Source organism: Suncus etruscus, chromosome 14, assembly GCF_024139225.1.
Source record: "Suncus etruscus isolate mSunEtr1 chromosome 14, mSunEtr1.pri.cur, whole genome shotgun sequence".
In the NCBI taxonomy this organism is placed as follows: Eukaryota; Metazoa; Chordata; class Mammalia; order Eulipotyphla; family Soricidae; genus Suncus; species Suncus etruscus.
In genome coordinates, this window is record NC_064861.1 from 7,310,039 (window position 1) to 7,335,673 (window position 25,635).

Genomic DNA, 25,635 nt, shown 5'->3' on the forward strand with positions numbered 1-25,635 from the left:
CCTGAGCATGCAGCAGAGAAGACAGTCTAGAGAAAAATGCTGGGCTTCAGTGATCTAGCACAGTTTTTAGTGTGATTTTTTTCTTCTTGTTGCAATGGTGTTCTGTTCTTAGAAAGAGCGCACGGCCGTGTAGCAAAGCGAAGTCAAAGTGCTCTGCTGGAGCCTCTTTTCGGCCCACTCCGAAGAGGTTCATGCAACAGGATAGTAGACAGACACACACAGGCAGCACTCACAATTTTTCACAATAGGGCCCCACTGGGCAGGTGTAGTTTCGTGGATTTTCCCAGCCTGATATCACAAACAGGAGAGCTGGCTTCTACAAAGCATAGCCGGTTTTCACATTTTGGAGCAGTTCCTTGGTGTTCGCGCCCTGAAATTGGCCTCTGGGAGAGCGAGTTTTCTGTACCCTCTTTTCGGCCCACTCCCAAGAGATTCACGCAACAGGATAGTAGACAGACACACACAGGCAGCACTCACAATTTTTCACAGTCGGGCCGCACTGGGCAGGCGTAGTTTTGTGGATTTTCCCAGCTTGATGTCACATACAGGGGACCTGGCTTCTGCAAAGCATAGCCGGTTTTCACCTAGTGTGTTTATTTCTAAATATAAAGGTAGCCTCCTCCATCCCTTTTAAATTTTGTCATTATTTTTAATTTATTATTTTATCTATTTATTATTATTTTTTAAAATTTCACTTGTTTTGATTCTATTTGGTATGAAATTCTAGGAGAAAAAGTCTAGCTTGAAATAAAAGCTCAGGTCAAAACCAGGACACAGAGAATAGATAGCCTGTTATTCTTACCTCCAAAAGCACCAGTTATATAATATGACACCATACCCTTTTGCATAAGCATACTAAAGGTGAAATCTTATGCTCTTATGCTCTTATCTATTAGGGATAAGAGCCCATACATTTTATAATACAGGTTGCCTCCCACCCTGAAAACACTTGTCATGGGGACTCGACTTACACTCCATGTGATCGGACAGTGACTGTTCAACATCAAACCCCAGATCCCAACTGTAGTTCTCTGCAACAGCACCACAAATAAAGCCCCTGCCCCAGGAGTTCCTAATACCACTGTGGCACCAACTTGCACCAGGTTGATAAGACATCCTGATGATAAGGAAATAGCAACAACTTGATCTAAGAGCCAGTTACCCTAATTTATAACCTAATGGTAAGATAAAACCAAAAGACACTCTGTTCTTTGATCTGTACAAAACCAAGATCACTAATTACAGAACACTGACTTTGACAACTGTGACTGAGCAGAACTCTTCCTGGGATCAATAAGTAAGACCCTAAGATCCGGCCTATGATTTGTACTTTTTGTACAAGATCTCTAATTCTTTGACTTTGACAACTGTAACTAAACAGAACTTCTGGAATCATAAGTAAAGACTACACTAGGCTTCGTTCTAGGATCTGTGCAAAAACCAAGATTACTAATTAAATATGACTGACTACAACAACCACGATGGAGCAGAACTTCTAGAACCATAAAAAAGAGTCTATCCTAGACTTTGTTCTATAACCTGTGCAAATACCAAGATCTCTAATTACAGAAGACTAATTTTGTCAGCCACAACTGAGAAGAACATTTTCTGGTACCATAAAAAGACCATGGGGTTTGATAATGAGCATGTTCGGAGCCTGTAGTTGTTCCCATGACAGTATGCTTCAGGATTGGAGAAACCCTGTATCTTTTAGACCAAGGGAACTCCCTTTCTAAGATCCCCAATACTAACTGTGCCTATACAACCACTCAAAAAAACTCCCAACCCCCCAAAAAACCTTGCCACACTAGCCCTCCCTGTTTTACTTTCCCTTTCTTTCTTATTATTGCTGTTTTATTGTTCTTTTCTTGCTGTTGTGTTTTTTGCCATTGCTTGTTTTTTCTTTTTTCTCTTCTTTTTTCTTTTCTTTATAATGGATATATATATAGCTTCTATATGGGCTCCCCACAGCCTTCTTTTTGTTGTTGTTGTTGTTGTTATTGTTTTTTTTTTCAACAGAACCACAGAACTTAAATCATCTTGTTCTGCCTCATAAATTGAGGGAGGGAAAAAGTGAATGATACCAGGAGTAAACAGTCACTTGAACACTGACTGAAAATAAAAAGTGATCAGACCTAAACACCAAACCCAAAGTCAGTGACGAGAGAAGACAACACTGGTGGTGGGAATGGCCCTAATTTACTGTCAATATGTACCTTAAATATAATGTGAAAAATTTGTAATTTATATTAGTCACAATAAAAATTATAAAACAAAACAAAAAACAAACAAAATGGGAGACTGTGCTAAGGTCTGTGGGGAGGCCTGCAATGTGTCTCCATCTCAGCTACCTTTATAACTCACAAGACTGGGGAGACTCTACGCAGTCTGACCATGTTTTCCCCATCCCTCTCTGCTCTCTGTTTCAGCACCCCCCATGAGCCCACATGAGCCATGGTGGTTACTGCTTCTATCTAAAAAGATAACCCTCGGGCTGGGAAGGTGGCGCTAGAGATAAGGTGTCTGCCTTGCAAGCGCTAGCGTAGGACGGACCGGACCGCGGTTCGATCCCCCGGTGTCCCATATGGTCCCCCCAAGCCAGGGGCAATTTCTGAGTGCATAGCCAGGAGTAACCCCTGAGCGTCAAACGGGTGTGGCCCAAAAAAAAAAAAAAAAGATAACCCTCTCTTTACTGCCCACCCTTGGCGTTACTTAGATTGGACTGTCTCAGGTCAGGGGTCCATGTGGGGACAGGCATGTAACAGGATTTTCCTACCCTGGCTGAGTGAATATGATGGATGGACTGTGGATATCGATAGTGATGATGATGATGATGATGATGATGATGATGATGATGATAATAATAATTATGAGAAGAATGTTTCAGTCATTGATGTCATAGTCAAGCACGTGTTTTACATCCTCAAAAGACAGAGAGAGCTAAGGGGGAATGGAGTGCTAGGGCACTTGCCTTGCATGCAGCCAACTTGGTTTGGACCCCAGCATCCCATAGGGGTTCCCTGAGCTGCCAGGAGTAATTTCTGAGCACAGAACCAGGGGTAAGTCCTAGCATTGCTGTGTGTGGCCCAAAAACAACAGGAAGGAAGAAAGGAAGGAAGGAAGGAAGGAAGGAAGGAAGGAAGGAAGGAAGGAAGGAAGGAAGGAAGGAAGGAAGGAAGGAAGGAAGGAAGGAAAATAGGGAGGGAAGGAGGGAGGAGCACTAAGTACTTTTCATTCCTAACCCAAGTGGATGTCAAATTTCAACACACAGATGAGGCTTTTAGGGGATGGGGCTGCAGCAAGCAAACTAATCTGAGCACATGTTGAGGTTCTAAGTTCCATCCTAGGCCCTGCATGGTCACCCTAAGCATTGCCAAGAGGGATCACCTAGACCCAGGCCCAGAGATAGTAGCTGCCTTTGAGCATGGCTGGTGTGGCTCAAAACAACAAAGAATGCTTATAAGACTTTGTGTTAGGTGTTTAGTTCTTGCCAGATGGCAGTGTATCAGGAGCTGGGATGAAGTGATAAGACAAAGAAGGTCCTGTGTTCTCAGTGCCCAGAGCTATAGGCTTTGGTAGAAGGATCCTGCCACCTTTCCAAGTGGGGCTCTGCCCTCCCCGGCTCATTGACCTTTGGAAGATGAGCCTCTCTCAAGGCTTGACTTATCTGTACATCAGGTGATATCTAAATTGCAGTGAAACTCCAAACATTCATGTTCCTTTATGAGCCTCTGGGCTTGTCTTTATTTCTCACTCAGCAGAATGTACAGGCACTATACATTAGTTTCAACAGCATTTGAGGTGCAATTTGGAAAACTGTCAAAGGCCATGGTGTCAAGCAAGTTTCTGCTTCCCAGTCAGGGCTTGAGGTTCGAAAATAGGCTCCCAGTATAGCCCAAGGCCTGCCTGGCAGAGGAGTGCTGACTTCTGGGAGGGCTGGGGCATGATTGATAAGGCCTGATTGAAATGAGGCCATAGCCTGTAGCCTGCTGATAATGCCACCTGGTTTCACCTTGTGGGTCAGGGGCAGCCCTAGGTCTCGTGATTCAGCTGATTTTCTGTCACGGAAGAGGGGAATACCGGAGGGTCAGAAGGCAGGGTGTGTCTTGCATTAGTGACCCAAGTTTTTTTTTTTTTTTTTTTTTAATTTTGGGTCACACCAGGCAGCACTCAGGGGTTACTTCATCCTCTGCACTCAGAAATCACTCCTGGCAAGCACAGGGGACTATATGGAATGCTGGGATTTGAACCACCATCATCAGCCCTGGATCAACTGCATGCAAGGCAAATGCCCTATCGCTGAGCTATCTTTTCAGCCCCTTCTTTCTTTTTAATTTTGAATCACTGTGAGATCCACAGTTAGAAAGTTGTTCATGATTGAGTTTTAGTCATACAATGTCCAATACCCTTCACCAGTGCACATGTTTTCACCACCAATGTCCCCAGTTTCTCAGTTTCCCTTCTGTCCTCCCCACTTACTGCCTCTGGAACAGACATCTCCCTCTCCCTCCCCCCCCTCTCTCCCTCCCTCCTTCCCTCCCTCCCTCCCTCCATCTCTCTCCTCTCTTTTTTGTCTCTTCCTCTCCTTCTCTCTTCTTTTTTTCCTTTTGACACTGTGGTTTATAAGACTGTTAATGAAGGGGTATCCTGCATATCACTTTATCCCCTTTCAGCTCCCAGTTCTTGTCCTGAGTGATCATTTTAACTCTCATTGTCATTGTCATACTGGTACCTTCTCTGCCCTAACTGCCCTACTCTTCCTCCTGGCCTCTGTCTCTATTGTCTTTGACCCCGACTCTGAGCCTGAAGCTGAAGGAATGGGGAGATGAGCCCTCACCCCACGTAATGTTTCGCAAGCAATGAGTTCCTGACTCTTAAGAAACCAGCGCTGACCTTGGACTTCATGTGCTATGATATCTTTCATGGTCAGATTGGAATCATTAAGCCCTCTTTATGTGCTGAACTGATAACATTGCCAGATAACCCTTACCCCCGGTACTGAACTTCCCTCTACAGCCACTCTTGCTTTTGACTCAGCAGCACTGCATCCTGGTGGCTGAAGAAGAATTCTGTCCTGAGTGTCACACCCCATATCAATACCCATAGGGAGTTGGGGGAATTAAATCTTACTAATCATGGGGGACAGGCAGCCTGAATATTTTGTCATCATCAGAGAAGTTTTTCTTCACTTCCTCTCCATTTCTTTTTTTTTTTTTCTCTCTCTCTCCATTTCTTGATGGGGCTTTTAGAATTAAAAAAAATTTTTTAAAATTGTTAACAGTTTTTTAAAAAGTATTTTTGGTTTTTGAGTCACATCCAGTGGTGCTCAGGGGTTACTCCTGGCTCCACGCTCAGAAATTGTTCCTGGCAGGCTTGGGGACTGTATGGGATGCCAGGATTCGAACCACTGTTCATCCTGAATCAGCTGCATGAAAGGCAAATACCCTACCGCTGTGCTATCTCTCTGGCCCCTAGCAATTTTTTTTATTATTGATCTTTGTAAGTACTTTATATATTCTGGATATCAACCCTTTATCTGACGTACTATACACAAATATTTTCTCTCAGTTATTTGTGCTTTAGTTTTTAACTGTTTCTTTCTTTTCTATTTTTTCTTTTTTCTTTTTGAGAGAGAGAAAGGAGAGAGAAAGAAAGGAAAGAGAGACAGAGAAAGGAGAGAGGAAGGAGAGAGACAGATGGTTCTTTCTTTTCTTTCTTTCTTTCTCTCTCTCTCTTTCTCTTCTTTCTTTTTCTTTCTTTCTCTCTTTCTCTTTCTTTCTTTCTCTCTCTCTTTCTTTCTTTCTCTTTCTTTCTTTCTTTCTCTCTTTTTCTTTCTCTCTTTTTCTTTCTCTCTCTTTCTTTCTTTCTCTCTCTCTTTCTTTCTTTCTTTCTTTCTTTCTCTCTCTCTCTCTTTCTTTCTTTCTCTTTCTTTCTTTCTTTCTTTCTTTCTTTCTTTCTTTCTTTCTTTCTTTCTTTCTTTCTTTCTTTCTTTCTTTCTTTCTTTCTTTCTTTCTTTCTTTCTTTCTTTCTTTCTTTCTTTCTTTCTTTCTTTCTTTCTTTCTTTCGGCCACACCCGGTGACACTCAGGGGTTACTCCTGGTTATGTACTTAGAAATCACTCCTGGCTTTGGGGAAACCACATGGAACGCCAGGGATCTAACAGTGGTCTGTCCTGGGTCAGCTGCATGCAAGGCAAACACCCTACCACTGTTCCATTGAAACTTTTTAATGTGATATGCTCCTATTTAGTTAGTTTTGTTTCTGTAGCTTTTTCTGATGGTATCATGTCATTCAAGACTCCTTTGAGTTCTAGGTCTTGGAGAGCTCTATCTATATTTTTTTCAATGTGCTTTATAAATTCAGGTCTGAACTCAAGGTCTTTAATCCACTTTGATTTGAATTTTGTGTAAGGTCTGAACTATGTATTCAGCTTTAATTTCTTACATGTGGTTAAATAGTTGTTCCAATATCATTTGTTGAAGAAGCTGTGTTTTTTTTTGGGGGGGCACACTTGGTGACACGTAGGGGTTACTTCTAGCTATGTGCTCAGAAATAGCTCCTGGCTTGGGTGACTATATGGGATGCCAGGGATCAAACCCAGATCTGTCCGGGGCCAGCTGCATGCAAGGCAAAATGCTCTACTGCTGTGTTATCGCTCTGGCCCTCAGGAAGCTATTTTTATTCCATTTCATGCACTCAACTCTTTAATAAAAAAATTTCTGATTATATATAAGGGAATTTGACCTTAGATATTCTGTTCTGACTCATTGATCAGAGTCTGTCTTGATTCCAGTACCACCTTGTTTTGATCACTATGATTTTATAGTAAAGCTTCAAGTTAGGTAATGGGCTACTTCCTAGTTTCTTTCAGTGGGATTTTGACTGTCTGGTATCTTTTAAGGTTCCAAAAAAACTACAATTGACTGCTCTACATCTATGGTGACATTGTCTGAAGTTAGATAGGAATTGTATCAAATCTATATATTATTTTAGGTAGAACATTTATTTTGACAATATTAATTCTTTCAATCCACGAGCATGGAGTATTTTTCCATTTCCTTAGGTCTTCTTCAGTTTCTTAGGTGCTTTGAAGTTTTCATGGTATTGGTCTCTTACCTTTTTGTTAGGTTGACTCCTAAGTATTTTATGCTTTTTGACACAATTTTAAGTGGAATAGATCCTTCGATCTTTTTCTCCTCTCACTCATTATTTGTATAAAGGAATGCAACTGATTTTTGTGTACTGGCTTTGTAGCTAGCCACTCTGCTGTATTGGTTTATTGTTTCTAGGAGCTTTTTTAAGGACTCTTCCAAGTCATCAATGAATATTGTCATCTGCAAGTTGATATAATTTGGCTTCCTCTTTTCCAATATGGATCCCTTTGATTTCCTTCTCTTGTCTGATTGCTGTGGCTACATCTTCTCCTACTATGTTGAAAAAGAGTGGAGATAACATACATCTTTGACTTGTGCTGATCTCAGTGGGAATACTTTAAGTTTTCCACCATCAAGAATATGGGGCTGATACTATAGCATAGAGGGTAGGGCATTTGCCTTGTATGCGGCCAAACCAGGTTTGATCCCTGGCATCCCATATGGTCTCTTGAGCTTGCCAAGAGTAATTTCTGAGTGCAGGGTCTCTGCACTCTGTGTGTGGTGAGTGTGGCCCCAAAACTAGGAAAAAAATATTGACTATGGACTTTTTATAGATATCTGTTACTATCTTGAGGACGATTTCTTCTACCTTACTTTATTGAGAATTATTATCATGAATGGGTTTTGAATCTTCTCAGAAGTTTTCTCTGGATTGATTGATACATGGCTTTTTATTTTTTGGGCCACACTCGGTGATGCTCAGGGGTTACTCCTGGCTCTGCACTCAGAAATTTCCCCTGGCAAACTCGGGGGACCATATGGGATGCTGGGAATCAAATCCAGGTCGGCTGCATGCATGGCAAATGCCCTACCACTGTGCTATTGCTCTGGTTCACATTTAAAATTATTTTTTCAGGTGAAACAACTTTATTTCACAGTAGTTCGTGAAACCACAAAGACACTATGTTCTTCATATAAAAACATTAGTACAGATACCTATACTTCCTAGAAATGATTATATAGGCTCTTTTAAAGAAAAATGCACCTCATTATATGGTTTCAGTGAAGTTGCTTGAAAAAATTTCTTGTCTGGACTCATTCCTAACCACTCTGAATCTTTTGGTTCAAGGTATGGAATATTGTCTTCATGTATTCTTCTATTCTCACATATTTGTTAATACACATATAAACTGCTTATCATTTAATGTTCCATTGGCTCATCTGCCTTTTCTGCAGGTTCATCAGCAGGTGGAGCAGGCTGTGACTTTCTCTGAGGTCTTTCTTCAAGACCTTCCAGGAATGGAGATACATCATCGTCATCATGATCGTAAATTCCAAGTCTTTACCAACAATTCCAATAGAAACATTCTTTGTTGTTAAGTCCTGTTCTGCAGGAAGAGTCTCTCTCAAGGCACGTAAACCATGTTTAACCAGTTCATTCAAATTGCACTCCATACACTCAGACATGTGTCTCTCCAACTAAGTATGAGCTGACTGAGAACGGGCGCCAATGGACATAGTTCTACAATCAAAATAGTTAGCAGATGTACAGGTCTGGAAAATATGAGGACCCATATCGTCATAACCAGCAATAAGAAGCCCAACACCATACGGTCTCTGGCCATATCGCTGTGTTGGTATCTGGGTCTTGCTTCCAATTAGAGACACAAGACGAGACACAGGAAGAGGCCGATCAAATACGAATCTGGAATCCAAACGTTCCTGGCGCATAAAATTACATAACAGTCTAGCATCTGCAGTAAGTCCCGCAATAGAGATACCAATATGGTTGTCAACATGGAGAATTTTTTTCTGATGAGCTGCAAGCTCTGATTGTGTTCTCTTCAATGCAACCAGCACTGAATGGGTTATTGATTTCAGACCAACTGTAGCTGAACCTTGTTTGACAGCTTCCATTGCATATTCAATGCCCTGAGGGCTCCAAACAGTGACATTGTTATCATACTGATTGCGAAATATGACTCCGGCGGGCACTAGGCAAAGCCCACATTTTAAATTTTAAGTCTTCTCACTGAATTGGATTGAACCAGGTGACGCTCCCACCAATAGTGAATGAGGACTGCATGTTTCTGGTGTTTAGGATGGGAATGATTCTAGTATTTAGGATGAAGATCATTCCAATCACATACATGATGTAACAATTCCCAGTTGTTTGAATTTGCATTTCTTTGATAATAGATGGGCCTGTTGACTGTGGATCTGTCTTCCTTGGCCAAGTGCCTTCTCAGCTCTTCTTCCCATTATTTTTTTAAGGGGTTTGCCTGTTGTTGAGTTTTGTGGGTTTCCTTACGTATTTTGGAAGCTTCTGCTTTCTCAGATACATAGTCTTATATCTGATTTCCTTCTTTCCCCTGTAATGATTGTCATTCTTGTTCTAATCAGCTAGATAGTACTTGTACTGCTTAGGTAAAAAGACAAAACAAATCAAAAGAGCACCTGCTTTCTTTACCACCCAAACTGATTAGAATTACCCCCAAAATATTTGTCAAGGAGGTGGGAATGTAAAGAAGAGTTGGGCTGGGTGGACCGGTTTTGGGCTGGGAGATGCGTTGACATGCTCAAAGGCTAAGATCAGGAGAGTGTGTTTTGTGCTGGTCCTTGTGCACAATCTTCCTTAGAATATTGCAGGGTGGTATTTGCAATGTGGCTTGCTAGAAAGAGCCATGGAGCCCATAGTGTAATTAAAGTACAAAAGTAAAAGTATTTTCCCCCCTTTCCTGAAGAGTTTTGGATTGGTCTATATGTAGCAGTAAATTCCTTCAGTGGGATTTGGAGTCGATGCGTGTGCACAGTGTGCTAAGTACTAGCACAGTGTGCTAAGTACTAGCACAGTGTGCTAAGTACTAGCACAGTGTGCTAAGTACTAGCACAGTGTGCTAAGCAACTGGTGCTAAGCTGGCTCCCTAGCATGGCCCTGCCCCAGACACAACATCAATCAGCATAATGCGCTTAGAAGGCCTTCTCAGGAAGACTCTGAGAAGCTACTTCCGCTTCCGGCTTCAACCCTCTGCCTTCCTCCCACCTGAAGTGCAGTTAACCTTTAATCTTTGTGTTTGTTTCTGTGGGCTTTCTGAAGCACAAATAAAAGAAGTGAGAGCCTCTGTCCCTGGGGGGGGGGGGGGGGAGAGAGAGAGAGAGAGAGAGAGAGAGAGAGAGAGAGAGAGACAGACAGACAGACAGAGAGAGAGAGAGAGAGAGAGAGAGAGAGAGAGAGAGAGAGAGAGAGAGAGCCTTCCAGCCAAGTAGTAACCCAGCTAAAACATGCTCCATTAGCATGTTGCCAGGGAGCTCTTGTGAACATTTGAAGTGCGAAGGTTCTTGGCTTGTGTTTTCTTCTTAGGGCTCACAAAATGTTTGCAATGTACTTCTCCTTTGTCATTGTCTTCTGGCCATTGCGTTGTCTGAGTGGAGTGATCCCCACACTGAGGGCAGCCAGCACAGCAGACAAGTCCAACTCAGAGTGTTCCTCTGTGGAAGACGGGATGTGGCCATTTCCACTGTTGTCCCAACCTGGTGGCATTGTTACAAAGACCCAGTCAGTGGCCCCAGGGTGATTGAGCACAGCACATGTGACTCATGAGATGTTCTGGGCCCAGGGAACCACAACCCCCAGTGAGTTCCTCAGCCTATTTTCTGGCATGGATCGAAAAGCCCAAGACTTTCAAGACTTGTGGGAGCCCAGATCCCCAGAGACTTGGTTAACAAACAGCCTTTGCGTTGGGATGTGGCCCAAAAGGAAACTAAGTTCACACACACACACACACACACACACACACACAGACACACACAGACACACACACACAGACACACACACACACACACACACACACACACACACACACACACACACACACGTCCTGATCCTCTTTGTTTCCACACCAAATTGTCTGGAGCATAACTGGACAAAGAGGCTGGGCCTGGCATGAAGGGCAGGGGAGTGACACTAAGTGGCTGTGGTCACGGGTGTTGGGAAAGGACAGATTGATCATAGTGGTCTGGCTGCGCCAGTTCACAGGAGAAGAGAGGTGAGCTGGGCCCTTTATGAAGAATAGCAGATTGAGAAGGGCCCATCAGTGCAAACCAGCACCCAATTAATAATAAGCACTGTTATTAACAATTGTTATTTGATAATAAGCACTCTCCAAACAAGTGGAAGCAGAGATAAACATATGTTCTTTGACTTCCTTGTTTAAATCCTTCCCTTGAGTGCTGTTTTCTCCTTGAAGATGCCTTTGGTCTTAAAGTCAGGAAGTGTTTTACCTATGTGTTCTTCTATATACCATATGGTTCTGAGTGTAATATCAAGGTCGTTAATCCATTTGGATTTGATCTTTGTGTGTGGTGTTAGATGGAGGTCCGAGTTCACTTTTTAGCATGTGGCTGACCAGTTGTCCCAGCACTACTTGTTGAAGAGGATTTCCTTGCTCTATATTGTGTTTCTTGCCCCTTTATCAAAGATTACCATATATACTAGAGTAAGTCGACCCCCCCCAATTTTACCCTAAAAACTGGAAGAAGTTAGTGACTTGAGTATAAGCCAAGGTGGAAAAATGCAGCAGCCACTGGTAATTTCAAAATAAAAAATATACCTCAAATAATTACAATAATTGATGATTCAGCAGGTTAAATACTTTTCAATATTTATTGCTAAAGAAAAACTAAATTAGCAACAATAACTTTAAAACTTTAAATAAAGTGCAGAAAACCATAGCTTAACGAATAATCAAGCTAAATCACAAAGGTTAAAATCCTTCAAAACTGGATTTCTCCTCTTCATCATGTATGTCCAAACAGAGCTTTAGACCCAGAACCATTGTGTATATGTACCGCAGTTTCTTTGACCATTCATCTGTTGAAGGGCATCTTGGTTGTTTCCAGAATCTGGCTATTGTAAATAGAGCTGCAGTGAATATAGGTGTGAGGAAAGGATTTTTGTATTGTATTTTTGTGTTCCTAGGGTATATTCCTAGGAGTGGTATAGCTGGATTGTATGGGAGCTCAATTTTCAGTTTTTTGAGGAATCTTCATATTGTTTTCCATAAAGGCTGGACTAGATGGCATTCCCACCAGCAGTGAATGAAAGTTTCTTTCTCTCCACATCCCTGCCAGCACTGACTGTTCTTGTTCTTTGTGATGTGTGCCAGTCTCTGTGGTGTGATGTTGTGTATGTAAATATTTTAGGGGATTATTATGTTACTGACCCTAACCTGATTGGTGATTGTGCCCTACCCTAGGGTGTGACCTAGGGTAGTACCTGATTCTGCCCTCACCCTAGGGTAGTACCTGATTCTGCTTCCACCATTGGTTGGTATCTGATCCCACCATTGGGTGGTACCTGATTCTGGGGGATAAAAACAAGGGTCTGTGGAAGGCGAGGGGCTTTTGGCTGGAACTGAGGATGAGTCTTTGGACTTCAGTCTTGTCCACCGAATAAAGCTAATATTTCCACAAGCCTGACTGTCTGCGAGCTGTTTACCCGCCATTTCACCTCAGAACCATCGGCTAGACAGGGTGGCAGACGCGTGCTCCGAGCTGGAGGGGAAAGACCTCATCCTCCATCCCTCCATCAGTCAACCTCTTCAGGGGCTGATTTACAACATACTGGCGCCCTGAACATGGATCTGAACTCTGGACCCGAGAGAACAGCAATCATGGTGGAGATTCCTGCTTTTGAGTTTGATGTTGGCTCTTTTCAGTTGCAGTCAGCCCAAAATCTTGGGCTACCACGTGAAGCCATTGTCAAATATGGCCGACACCCCTTCTGGGGGCAAAAGGGCAACTGAAACATGGGAGGTGGAAGCTTGTATCACCCCCATCCCAAGCCCAGGCCCAGGACTGAGACTTTGTTACAAGAAACAAAAACCTTGGCCTCCTCAGAGATTGGTGGGAAGCCTAGATTGGAAACGGACAAGAAAAAAGACTGTATTTAGAATGGACTGATTTACTGAATACGACTTACAGCTTGACTTTGGATTTCAACTTTGAAAATTTCGGACTGGACTTTTTTTTTTTTTTTTTTGGTTTTTGGGCCACACCCGGCGGTGCTCAGGGGTTACTCCTGGCTGTCTGCTCAGAAATAGCTCCTGGCAGGCACGGGGGACCATATGGGACACCGGGATTCGAACCAAACACCTTTGGTCCTGGATTGGCTGCTTGCAAGGCAAACACCCGCTGTGCTATCTCTCCGGGCCCCGGACTGGACTTTTACTTTAAACCACTTTGAACTCTTTTTTTTTTTTTAATTTTTATTTTTAATTATGAGAACAAGGATGCAAAGAAAGAGGACAAGGTAAAGTTACAGTGGAAGGACAATCACCCATAACATAATTCTCAGAAGTCCCCTTGCTGATATCTTAACTTTGAAATTTCAGCCAAAGAACATTAAGACAGAATCCATGTACAATTACTTTGTCCCTCAAGTCCCCAGATTGTAACACATTATAATATTTCTTAACAGCACACAAGGCAATCCAAAGCCATAAAACTTACGTAACTCCTTAAACATTACAGGCATAGTATTTTCTTACATTTCCATATACATGCATATTAGCTTAAGTTAACCTCAAATTTTAAGTGAGTTCTTTTTAAGGATTAGAGTCAAAGGAGCACAGTAAAAATGGTGTTAGAGTGGCAATTGTTGTTTGCATAGGCCCACCAAAATATGAGGGACATGGAAAGAAATAACCTTGGCCTAAATAAAAAGAGACCCGACCCCTGAAGTTTCCTGGCACAAGACCAACTCTAGTCTCCAGGCAAGCTAGATCGTCCAAGCCAAGACATTGTCTGTAGTGCCAACACACTTTTATTTTTCACACAGTCTCTGTTGTTGGTATCATGTTTCTGTATTAAAGATCCTGAAATCTGCATATCTTACATTGAAGTCAGGATGTGGAGCGTCCTCTCCTTTCACCTCACAATCAAAGGGCAATGCAGGGAGCCCTGTCCTGTAAGCAGGTCGTTGTTGTTGTTAAGTCTTCTCAGTTTTAAGGGAAGTCTCTTTTGAGCAGGTCGATGTCTGAGCAGTGTAGGGTCTTCCGTGGTAGAGGACTGCTTCCAGGTGATGTTATAGACCAGCCTGGATGTTTTGTGGATGGCTTCCCTGGTTCAGGGGAGAATGGAAAATGCCCTTTCTTCTGAGGTCTGTGCCAGGTCGTTATGTCAATGTTCAGGGTGTAAGGTCCCTTTGCACTACAAGATTTGTGTGTTCCAATCTCTATTAGATAGGATCTTATTTGTATGTATAGTATTTTCCCATTTTAATGTGCCTATTCAAATAAGAAGCAATGCCACGTGGTGTTATTGTCGCATATGGGGGCCATAAGAACAATTCCAATTATTCCCATGATATGGTTTAATCATAAGCATTAAACTGGGGGACTCTTTCACAAAAATTCCTCGTCAAACAGCTCAAAAAAAGAAGATATAAAGTGGTTAGAATCGTCACTGTATAAGACAACATTTAGTAAGAGTTATAGCTGTCAGAGACGTCACTGTATAAGACAACATTTAGTAAGAGTTATAGCTGTCAGAGAAGGAACACAAAATATTCTAAAGAAATATGTGTCCATTATATGTATCTTGAAACAGTTTGGGGTTGTCATACACAATGCACAGTTTTGGACTGTGATTAGGATTGTACACTACTAAAGTTAAAAAGAGTAATGTAGGTTAGTGACGTTTGAGAGGGGGTTAGAGAGTTAAGGAGTAAAAAAGAGCTTCGTAGGGGTGTGGGAAAGGGCAGAATGCAAAATGAACATTCTGTATATGCAAAGCATAACAAAAGAAAAAGAAATACTCTTAATACATGAAGTACGCGCGGGGGGCATGAGCCCCGCACGGTTCTGTAGTTTTTGGATGCCTAGGGAGGAATTTCTCACCCCTCCCCCCAGGGCCCAATTAACCAGGGTGGCCCTGAAGACCTGCCTGGTGTGGGGGGAATCTTGTTGGCCTGGACTAAGTGGTCAGCCCAAGGGTCCTATGGCTAGCTGTCCTGCCCAGAGCCCCCAACATACCAGTCAAACACCCCAGAAATCCTGGCATGCGGAGTGTTCTGAGCCCAGCCGGGCCTCTGTTCACTTTGAACTCTTTTTTTTTAGATCTACCACAATTTATTTTTATTTATTTATTTTTATATATTTAATGTATTTTTTATTTAAGAAACATGATCATAGTTGGGTTACAGTCATAACCAGAACACCCCCCCCTTCACCAGTGTAACATTACCCCCTCCCCATTTCCCATCCCCTACCTGTATTTGAGACAGGCATTCTACTACAGTTATTTTTTTTTAAATAATTTTTTTATTTTGAATTATGAGAACAAAAGATGCAAAGAAGGAGGATAAGGTAAAGTTACAGTGGAAGGACAATCACCCATAACATAATTCTCAGAAGAAGTCCCCTTGCTGATATCTTAACTTTGAACTTTCACCAAAGAAAGTCAAGATAAATAAAACAGAATCCATGTGCAATTACTTTGTCCCTCAAGTTCCCAGATTGTAGCACATTATAATATTTCTTAACAGCACACAAGGCAATCTAAAGCCATTAAACTTACGTAACTCCTTAAACATTAGAGGCATAGTATTTTTTACATTTCCATGTACATGCATATTAGCTTAAGTTAACCTCAAATTTTAAGTGGGTGCGTTTTAAGGATTAGAGTCAAAGGAGCACAGTAAAAATGGTGTTAGAGTGGCAATTGTTGTTTGCATAGGCCCACCAAAATATGAGAGGCATGGAAAGAAATAACCTTGGCCTAAATACAAAGAGATCCTACCCCTGAAGTTTCCTGGCATAAGACCAGCTCTAGGCCTCAGGCAAGTTATCGTTCGATCCAAGACATATTCCGTAGCACCAACACACTTATCACACAGTCTCTGTTGTTGGTCTCATGTTTCTGTATTAAAGATTCTGGAATCTGCATGTCCTACATTGAAGTCATGATGTGGAGTGCCTTCTCGTTTCACCTCACCATGAAAGGGCAATGCAGGAAGCCCTGTCCTGTAAGCAGGTTGTTGTTGTTAAGTCTTCTCAGTGTTAAGGGAAGTCTCTTTTGAGCAGGACGATGTCTGAGCAGTGGTAGGGTCTTCCGTGGTAGAGGATTGCTTCCAGGTGATGTTATAGACAAACCTCACCAATAAGGGGCAATACAGCAAGCCCTGTCCAGTAAGCAGGTCATTGTTCTTGTTGTCTTCTCAGTGTTAAGGGGTGTCTCTTTTGAGTAGATCGATGTCAGAGCAGCTGTAGGGTCGTCCCTGGTACAGGAATGCCTCCGGGTGATGTTATATACAACCTTGGATGTTTTGTAAATGTCTTCTGTAGATCAAGGGGTAAATGGAGAATGCCCATTCTTCTGAGGCCTGTGCCAGGTCTTTATGTCAATGTTCAGGGTGTAAGGTCTCATTGCACTACAAGATTTGTGTGTTCCTATTTCTATTAGATAAGAACTTATTGGTATGTATAGTATTTTCCCATGTTAGTGTGCCTACGCAAACAAGATATAAAGCCACGTGGTGCTATTAGAAGATATATGGGGGCGTAAGAACATTTCCAACAGGACCCATGATTTGGTTCAAACATAAGTATTAAACTGAGGGATTCTTACACACCAAATTCCATATTGAGCAGTTCACAAAGAGAAGATAAAAAACATGGGGGGGGATCATCACTGTATAAGAAAGTATTTAGCAAAAGTTATAGCCGTCAAAGAAAACACCCGTAAAATGTTGAAAAGATATGTGTCCTTTTTATGCCTTTTAAAATAGTTGGGTGGGTGTTAACTCTAGGGCACCACTTTGGTCTGTGACTTAGGACTCACAGTACTTAAGTTAGAAAGGGTAAAAAAGGAGTAATGATGATAGGAGTTAATGAAGTTAAAGAGAAATATGAACTTATGAAGGGGTATGCAAAAGGGCAGAGTACAAAATGGACATTCTGCATACATAAAAACATAATTCAATGATAGTGAGTACTATTAATGTTTCTTGTGAGAGTACTATTAATGTTTCTTGTGAGAGTACTATTAATGTTTCTTGTGAAAGTACTATTAATATTTCTTGTTTTTGAAATGATTTTGAAAATGTAGACTGGACAGAGATTACCAGTGCCAGCCAAACCTCCTCCTGCTAGACTCCCGGCTCTCAGGAAGGAGAGATCCTTCAAGAAGCTGGGAGACCAGAAGTTCAGAGCCCCACCCAGACCCTCCCTAAGGAGCTGCATGGATAGTGGGCGAAGGCCTAGGGTACCTTCAAGCTCCACCAAGGGACCCAACTCACCGGCTTGCCCAGGCGTGTGGCCCGGGGAAGCCCTGGAGATCTAGAGCAAGGCGGTAGAGGGGTGCTGGGGTTACCCAAGTCCCGCACCCCCACTAGGCCTGGTCCAGCAGGTCTCCGGCATGGCGGGGGCCTGCCAAACCTCCTCCTGCTAGACTCCCGGCTCCCAGGAAGGAGAGATCCTTCAAGAAGCTGGGAGACCAGAAGTTCAGAGCCCCACCCAGACCCTCCCTAAGGAGCTGCATGGATAGTGGGCGAAGGCCTAGGGTACCTTCAAGCTCCACCAAGGGACCCAACTCACCGGCTTGCCCAGGCGTGTGGCCCGGGGAAGCCCTGGAGATCTAGAGCAAGGCGGTAGAGGGGTGCTGGGGTTACCCAAGTCCCGCACCCCCACTAGGCCTGGTCCAGCAGGCCTCCGGCATGGCGGAGGCCTGCCAAACCTTCTCCTGCTAGACTCCACTTTGAACTCTTAACATCCAGACACGCCCTATGGAAAAAACTGCGGACAAGTTGCGTTGCAGCAGCTGCGCAGGGGAGCCAGCTCCCAAAGTGCTTTCTGGAAAAAGGGCGGCTGTGATCAGCACAGAACGCCTGTCCTGAGGCAGATAAGTGGCAAAAAGCTATGGATAGGCCATAAGTGGCGATACGTGCGGCCTGGCTCGGCTCAGCTTGGCTCTGCTCTGGTAAAGTTACGTGGAAACAGCAGCGTGGAAGTGGCTTTTTGCAGCGAGCCTGGGACCCGCCCTCCCAATCAGGAGAATGAAATGGCTCAAGTTAACCCAGTTGAAACCCAATGGAAGAAAGCCACGTGGAGACATCAGCCTGGAAGAAGACCAGCGTCTGGACTAATGGTTTTTAGGTGAAGGGATTAAGTGGGTAGCCACATATTTTACACATAGTTGGTGATGGGATAAGTTCTAGTTAGTGGTTTAAAAAATTAGTTAAAAAAGGGGAGAAATAACAGTAAAGCCCAAATGAACAATCTAATTTAAAAACTGCCGCATTTAACTTTGATTCAGGTGTATCTCTTAATTAAGTCAGGTTCTTGCCAATTAAATGTGTTTATTGTTTTTCATAGTTAATATTTTCAATTGCAAAATGTTTCACTGTGTATTTTAATGTATTAGTCTGTTTTCAAAATGTATGTTCTGTATTTATATTTTTGTGCCTGTGTGTAGGGAAGGTTAATAGGAACAAAAAGTTCCCCAAAATAGTTTAAAGGTATAGGAACAAAAAGAAGATCCAGCATTAAGAAAATTTTAAGTTACAGGTGTATAGTATATTTTGCAGAAATGTAATATTTTTAAAAAAGGAAAACAGGGGCTGATTTACAACAGTGTGAGATGGTGCTTCATTATTATTTTGATTTGCATCTCCTTGATGGTTAGTGATGTGGAGCATTTTTCATGTGTCTTTTGGTCATTTGTATTTCTTCTCTGACAAAGTGTCTGTTCATTGCTTCTCCCCATTTGTGATGGGGTTAGATGTTTTTTCTTGTTCAGTTATGTCAGTACCTTGTATATTTTCTAAATAAAAGATAAGATAAATCTTATCCCCATATCTTATGGGATTGGGTGAATAGTTTCTCCCATTCTGTGGGTGGCTTTTTTTATCCTCAGCATTATTTCCTTTGAGGTGCAGAATCTTTTCAGCTTAATATAGTCCCACCTGTTTATCTCTGCTTTGATTTGTTTGGAGAGTGATGTTTCCTCCTTGAAGATGCCTTTAGTCTCAATGTCATGGAGTGTTTTACCTATGTGTTGTTCTATATATCTTATGGTTTCAGGCCTTTTATCAAGGTCTTTAATCCATTTCCATTTGACCTTTGTGCATGGTGTTAGATGGGGGTCTGAGTTTGCTTGTTTGCAAGTGGCTAACAAGTTGTGCCAACTCTACTTGTTGAAGAGGCTTTTCTTGCTCCATTTGGATTTCTTGCCCCCTTTTCAAAGATTAGTTGATTGTATGCCTGGTAACATGCTTTGAATATTCAAGTCTATTCCACTGATCTGAGAATCTGTCTTTATTCAAATACCATGCTGTTTTAATAACTATTGCTTTGTAATACAATTTAAAATTAGGGAAAATAATGCCTCCCATATTCCTTTTCCCAAGGATTTCTTTAGCTATTCATGGGTGTTTATTGTTCCAAATGAATTTCAGGAGTGTTTGGTCCACTTCTTTGAAGAATGTCATGGGTATCTTTAGAGGGCTTGCATTAAATCTGTACAATGCTTTGGGGAGTATTGCCATTTTAATTATATTAATCCTGCCACTCCATGAGCCTGGTATGTGTCCCATTTTCTTGTGTCCTCTCTTATTTCTTTCTTTTTTTTTTTTTTTTTGGTTTTTGGGTCACACCCGGCGGTGCTCAGGGGTTACTCCTGGCTGTCTGCTAAGAAATCGCTCCTGGCAGGCATGGGGGACCATATGGGACACTGGGATTCGAACCAACCACCTTTGGTCCTGGATCGGCTACTTGCAAGGCAAACACCGCTGTGCTATCTCTCCGGGCCCCTCTCTTATTTCTTGAAGCAGGCTTAAAGCAGTGCAAAATTATAGGAATAATATATCCTTGAGTTTTATTTTGTTTGCTTTCTTTGATTTTTTTAAAAAAACTTCTGCATTGCTAAGAAAATAAAAGCTTTTGCCAACCTGCCTTGAAGGATATTTACTAGCATTTCTATGTTTAAAAGTCCAAATTGGTCCAAGAATTACTTGTCTGGTAAATATTTGTTGAAATGAATATTTGAATTAACAGATAGTTATTGAATGATGGAAAGAAAGATAAAGAAAGAAAAAGAAAGAAAGAAGAAATGAAAGAAAAAGAGAGAACATTAGTGGGACATTAGAGTGAATTTTTGAGGTGGAGAAACTTCTCCCCAGAGCCATCCAAGTGCGTAACAGGAAATGACTCTTGCTGTGTCTGTAACATTGTGGTGCCCAGGGGGGAGTTTAAGGAGGTGGGGTTACATGAGAACAGTCAGTCTGTGTATCCCAGAGAACACCCAAGAGAATTTCCAAACCAGCCCGGAAGAAGCAGTAGTAAAAGTAAAAAAAAAAAAAACAAAACAGGGCCCGGAGAGATAGCACAGCGGCGTTTGCCTTGCAAGCAGCTGATCCAGGACCAAAGGTGGTTGGTTAGAATCCCGGTGTCCATATGGTCACCCGTGCCTGTCAGGAGCTATTTCTGAGCAGACAGCCAGGAGAATCCCCTGAGCACCGCCGAATGTGGCCCCCAAAACCAAAAAAACCAAAAACCAAAAACCAAAACAAACAAACAACAAAAAAAAAAAACTTCTGGGACCCGGAAGGTGTCTGCCTTGTAAGCGCTAGCGTAGGACGACCGCGGTTCATCCCCTGGCGTCCCATATGGTCCCCTTAAGCCAGGGGCGATTTCTGAGCACATAGCCAGGAGTAACCCCTGAGCCTTCAAACGGGTGTGGCCCAAAAACCAAAAAAACACAAACCTCTTCTTCTTCTTCTTCTTCTTCTTCTTCTTCTTCTTCTTCTTCTTCTTCTTCTTCTTCTTCTTCTTCTTCTTCTTCTTCTTCTTCTTCTTCTTCTTCTTCTCTTCTTCTTCTTCTTCTTCTTCTTCTTCTTCTTCTTCACAAACCTCTTCTTCTTCTTCTTCTTCTTCCTCCTCCTCCTCCTCCTCCTCCTCCTCCTCCTCCTCCTCTTCTTGTTCTTCCTCTTCTTCTTCTTCTTCTTCTTCTTCTCTTCTTCTTCTTCTTCCTTCTTCTTCCTTCTTCTTCTTCTTCTTCTTCTTTTCTTCTTCTTTTTTTCTTCTTCTTCATCTTCTTTCTTCCTCTTCTTGTTCTTCCTCCTCCTCTTCTTGTTCTTCCTCTTCTTTTCTTCTTTTTTTCTTCTTCTTGTTTTTTCTTTTTTCTTCTTCCTCCTTTTTCTTCTTCTCTTCTTTCTTCTTCATCTCTTCTTCTTTTGTTCTTTCTTTTCTTCTTCCTTCTTTCTTTTTTAAAATGAAATCTAGTTCCAATATATTTTGAAGGGTTATTACTCTATCTGCTTTGGAGACACTCCTTTTTTCTCTCTTCCTCTTCTCTTTCTATTTTCCTTCCTTCCTTCCTTCCTTCCTTCCTTCCTTCCTTCCTTCCTTCCTTCCTTCCTTCCTTCCTTCCTTCCTTCCTTCCTTCTTTCTTTCTTTCTTTCTTTCTTTCTTTCCTTTCTTTCTTTCTTTCTTTCTTTCTTTCTTTCGGTCGTTCTTTCTTTCTTTCTTCTTTCTTTCTTTCTTTCTTTCTTTCTTTCTTTCTTTCTTTCTTTCTTTCTTTCTTTCTTTCTTTCTTTCTTTCTTTCTTTCTTTCTTTCTTTCTTCTTTCTTTTCTTTTTCTCCCACTAAACCTTCCTCATTCTTCTTTTCCTTTTCACCACTCTGTCCTCAAATAAATTCGTGTCCAGCAGCTGATGAGAGTTGAATGGGGACATGCTGGAAGCTCTTTCTGGGCTGACATCTGTAGCTATTTTCAGTTCTTGGAAAAAGCGGTTGGGATCATTTTATATTAAAGCTAAGTGAACATATTTTTAAAAAGAAGAAGAAAAACATAGTTGCTGAGGTCAAATAAAAGTCAACTGGGCCCCCAGCAAGATAGGACTGACTAAGATTCCCCCAAATCTATGCTCAGTTGGTTCTACAACTCTTGAGTAGTGGAGTCAAATATGCCCAATGAGTGTTCCCCTTTTTGTTCTAACGAAAGAGGTCAACTCTTTCAATCCAGAAACAGCTTGCCACTTCTGCTGACTTGCAGTGGGGACAAGCTTGCAAAAGGTGAACCTGAGTAAAATGCAATGAAGCAGGTTCTGACTGTACCTCATTTTTCCACCTCCAGCTGGTGTGAGTGGCCTTGACACGTTGTCCTGTTCTTTTCATGAGCCATGCATGGGGTTCAGCTTCAATCAACTTCCAAGAGGAGTGAAGCACCACACAGGACAGCGCTGCCCTTTTGATCATTGACAGGGTGTCTGAGGCTGTTTGATCCCTGGGGGAGCCAATGACACCCCATCAACATGAAAGGTCTAGTAGCTTCTGAGTCATGAGTTTCTCCTGGCACCGTAGAGATAAGTGGCAGGCAGAAGCTCCAAGTGAAAAGCAATTTGGGGGTGCTTCTACATCAGGCCTCCTGCTGCTGAAAAATCAAGCCACAAGACAGTCATCTTCCCACTCTATGGCTGGAACTTGGACCTGTGCTGGAGAAATACCAGGGGATCTCTTTCGTATTTTTCTTGGTATTGAAACTGGAGCTTATTTTATCTCAATATTCCTGGCATATGAAGCCCATTAGTTAAATTCTTTCTTTGCCCTACTGTGGGTGTCCTGGACACTGCTGAACATTGTGGATTTCCTGGGAAGAACAGGTATGTGGGGCCTTAGAAGCTCATCATTACACATAGCTTGCGTCACTCTAGCCCAGGTGTAAGTCCGGAGTGCAGAGCCAGGAGTGACCCCTGAACATCACTAGGTGTGGTACAGACACAAAATGAATAAATAAATTCAAGACTAGGATTACATAAGCCCCAGAAGCCTTTCTGATAGACATCACTTTTTTTCCCTAGGCAAATTGAATGATTTACAATCTGTTAATGAAAGTGACCACAATTTTAGAAATGCTGTTTGCTATTTTAGTAAAGGAGAGAATGCAGGGCCCGGAGAGATAGCCCAGCTGTGTTTGCCTTGCAAGCAGCCGATCCAGGACCAAAGGTGGTTGGTTCGAATCCCGGTGTCCCATATGGTCCCCCGTGCCTGCCAGGAGCTATTTCTGAGCAGACAGCCAGGAGTAACCCCCTGAGCACCGCCGGGTGTGACCCAAAAAAAAAAAAAAAAAGGAGAGAATGCAAATTTGGTTTTATATAACATGTTGCCAATAAATAAAGGTTTATTTTTTGTGTGGGGGGACTATACCTAGTACTACCCTGAAGCCATTCCTGGTTCTGTACTGGTTGACTCCTGTCATTTTTCTAGTGCTGAGGACTGAAGTGGGCTTAGCCACACACACAGTGAGTCCCTTAACCCCTGTGCTATCTCCCAGGAGTGAATATTAAAGTTTAACTTTGAAAAATCTTGGAAAAGTTCATTTGACCTGAGTTAGCTGGACAATATAAGGTTATTTTAAAGAGATTTTCTTCTCCTAAATCTCTCACGTTCTGCATACCTTCTTCTATGTCCTCATTTCCTTCAGCTTTGTTCCATCTTTCAGAAAGTCATTTCATTTTTCCTTTATTTAAAATGCGCCTCCTTTCTCTGTCCTCATCCAGGAAATCACACATCCATTCTTTCTATTTTCCATAGACATGCATTTTCTTCCATTTTCTCAGTGCTCTTAGTTCCCCATGGACACTTGATAGTCCAGAGAGATTGTCTAGTTTGCATTTTATTTTTTAACTTCTTTTTTGGGGGGCCCTGAGGCCATGTCTCCCCAAATTTCTTTGGAACCCATTTTCAGAGCTTCCTGTCCCACTGTCACAGGAGCCTCTGACCAGACTCTGAGCAGACTCAACTACAGTGTAGTGAGAGCGAGGAGGCCATGAGGAGAAGAGCCTTGATGGGTGTGAAATCTGAGATGGCAGTGAGGTCAGTGGTCACTCTGTCTTCTGAATATCCCCAATTGTAGTCCCAGCACCCCTTAGTACAGGCAGAGCAATCTGCATGTCCCTAGCATGGCACGGTAGGGCTCAAACAGGGCCATATCCTCTGGTCCTGATACTGACCAAAACAATGATCCAGTTGGCAGAGAATGGCCTGAGCACCTCTTGGGGACCTCCCTCCAGCATAGATACATATTTTTACTTTCATTGCCCAGAAATACTCTGTCCTGATAATGAGGGGACTTCTTTACTCATAGTGCCCCAGGCCAAGATTTTCTAGATGAATTTGAGATCTGGACTGTGTGTTGTGTGTGTGTGTGTGTGTGTGTGTGTGTGTACAAAAATGGGCACATCCAGTATGTGTGATGTTTCTCATGGGAAGGGAACAGTGAAGGGCTAAAACTAGATGACACATAATTTGATTTGTCACATTGTGAAACACCGTCTGATTTTTACAATGAAGGTTTGATCCAAAATGCAAAATTAATTCCTGCAATATGAATCTTAAATTGAGCAAATATATATTTATTTATAATTTTAAATGTATATTTTTATATGCTTTGATATTATTTATTTATCTTTTTTTTTTTTTTTTTTTTTTTTTGGTTTTTGGGTCACACCCGGCAGCACTCAGGGGTTACTCCTGGCTTCATGCTCAGAAATCGCTCCTGGCCGGCTCGGGGGACCATATGGGACGCCGGGATTCGAACCGATGACCTTCTGCATGAAAGGCAAATGCCTTACCCTCCATGCTATCTCTCCGGCCCCGATATTATTTATTTAGATACACATATTTCTTTCTTCCTTTTAAGTCATTTTCTCTTATTGCCACTTTCTGAGACTACAAAAGAAAGATAGGGTCAAATGGACATCTTTATTTTTGATGGTGCTGGGACTCAAATCCAGGTCGTTAGATCTTTGCTTTAATGTCTTCTCTTGTTTGTTTCCCCCCACCTACCGAACACACATGTTTCTTTGGTTGTGATTGGAAAGCAGTTTCTTCTTTTTTCTTTTTTCTTTTGGGGGGGGGGCATGTCACACCTGGCAGTGCTCAAGGGTTACTCCTGTCTCTGAGTTCAGAAATCACTCCTGGCAGGCTCAGGGTGGAGATTGAACCCGGGTCCATCCCATGTCGTCAGCATGCAAGGCGAATGCCCTACTGCTCTGCTATCGCTCCAGCCCCCAGTTTCTTCTTTTTTAGTACGAAGAATCAAATCTCACACTTGCTCTTTGAGGTCCCTCCCTACCTGGCCCTTTGACAATTCTCTTAGATTGTGTTTCATGAACCTCCAAAGTCATCTCACCCAAACAAGGTTTCTCCTCAACTCAGTGTTCAGATTCTCAGTGGTAAATTCAACTGGAAGATTCACAGGGTCTGGGGCTCCTGAAAGACTGGGAAGACACTAGAACATTCTTTTTTTGTTTTCTTTGGTTTTGATTTTTAGGCCACATCTGGCTATACTTGGGTTGCTCTTGGAAGGTTCAGGGACCATATGGATGCTAGGGATAGAACTCAGTTTGGCTGCATGCAAGACAAACACCTTATCTGCTGTGCTATTACTTTGCCCCCCCCCCCCCTTCTTAACTGCCCCATCTGCAAGTCTTCTTGGAAATCTCTATGAAGTCAGCTATTGCCCAAGCACATTTCTGCTCTTC

At 42.3% G+C, this 25,635-nt stretch overlaps 1 pseudogene; it reads right to left on the reverse strand.

The window, feature by feature from the left end:
• Positions 1–7,998: 7,998 nt before the first annotated feature.
• Positions 7,999–9,095, reverse strand: LOC126027571 (proteasome subunit alpha type-1-like; annotated as a pseudogene).
• Positions 9,096–25,635: the final 16,540 nt, after the last annotated feature.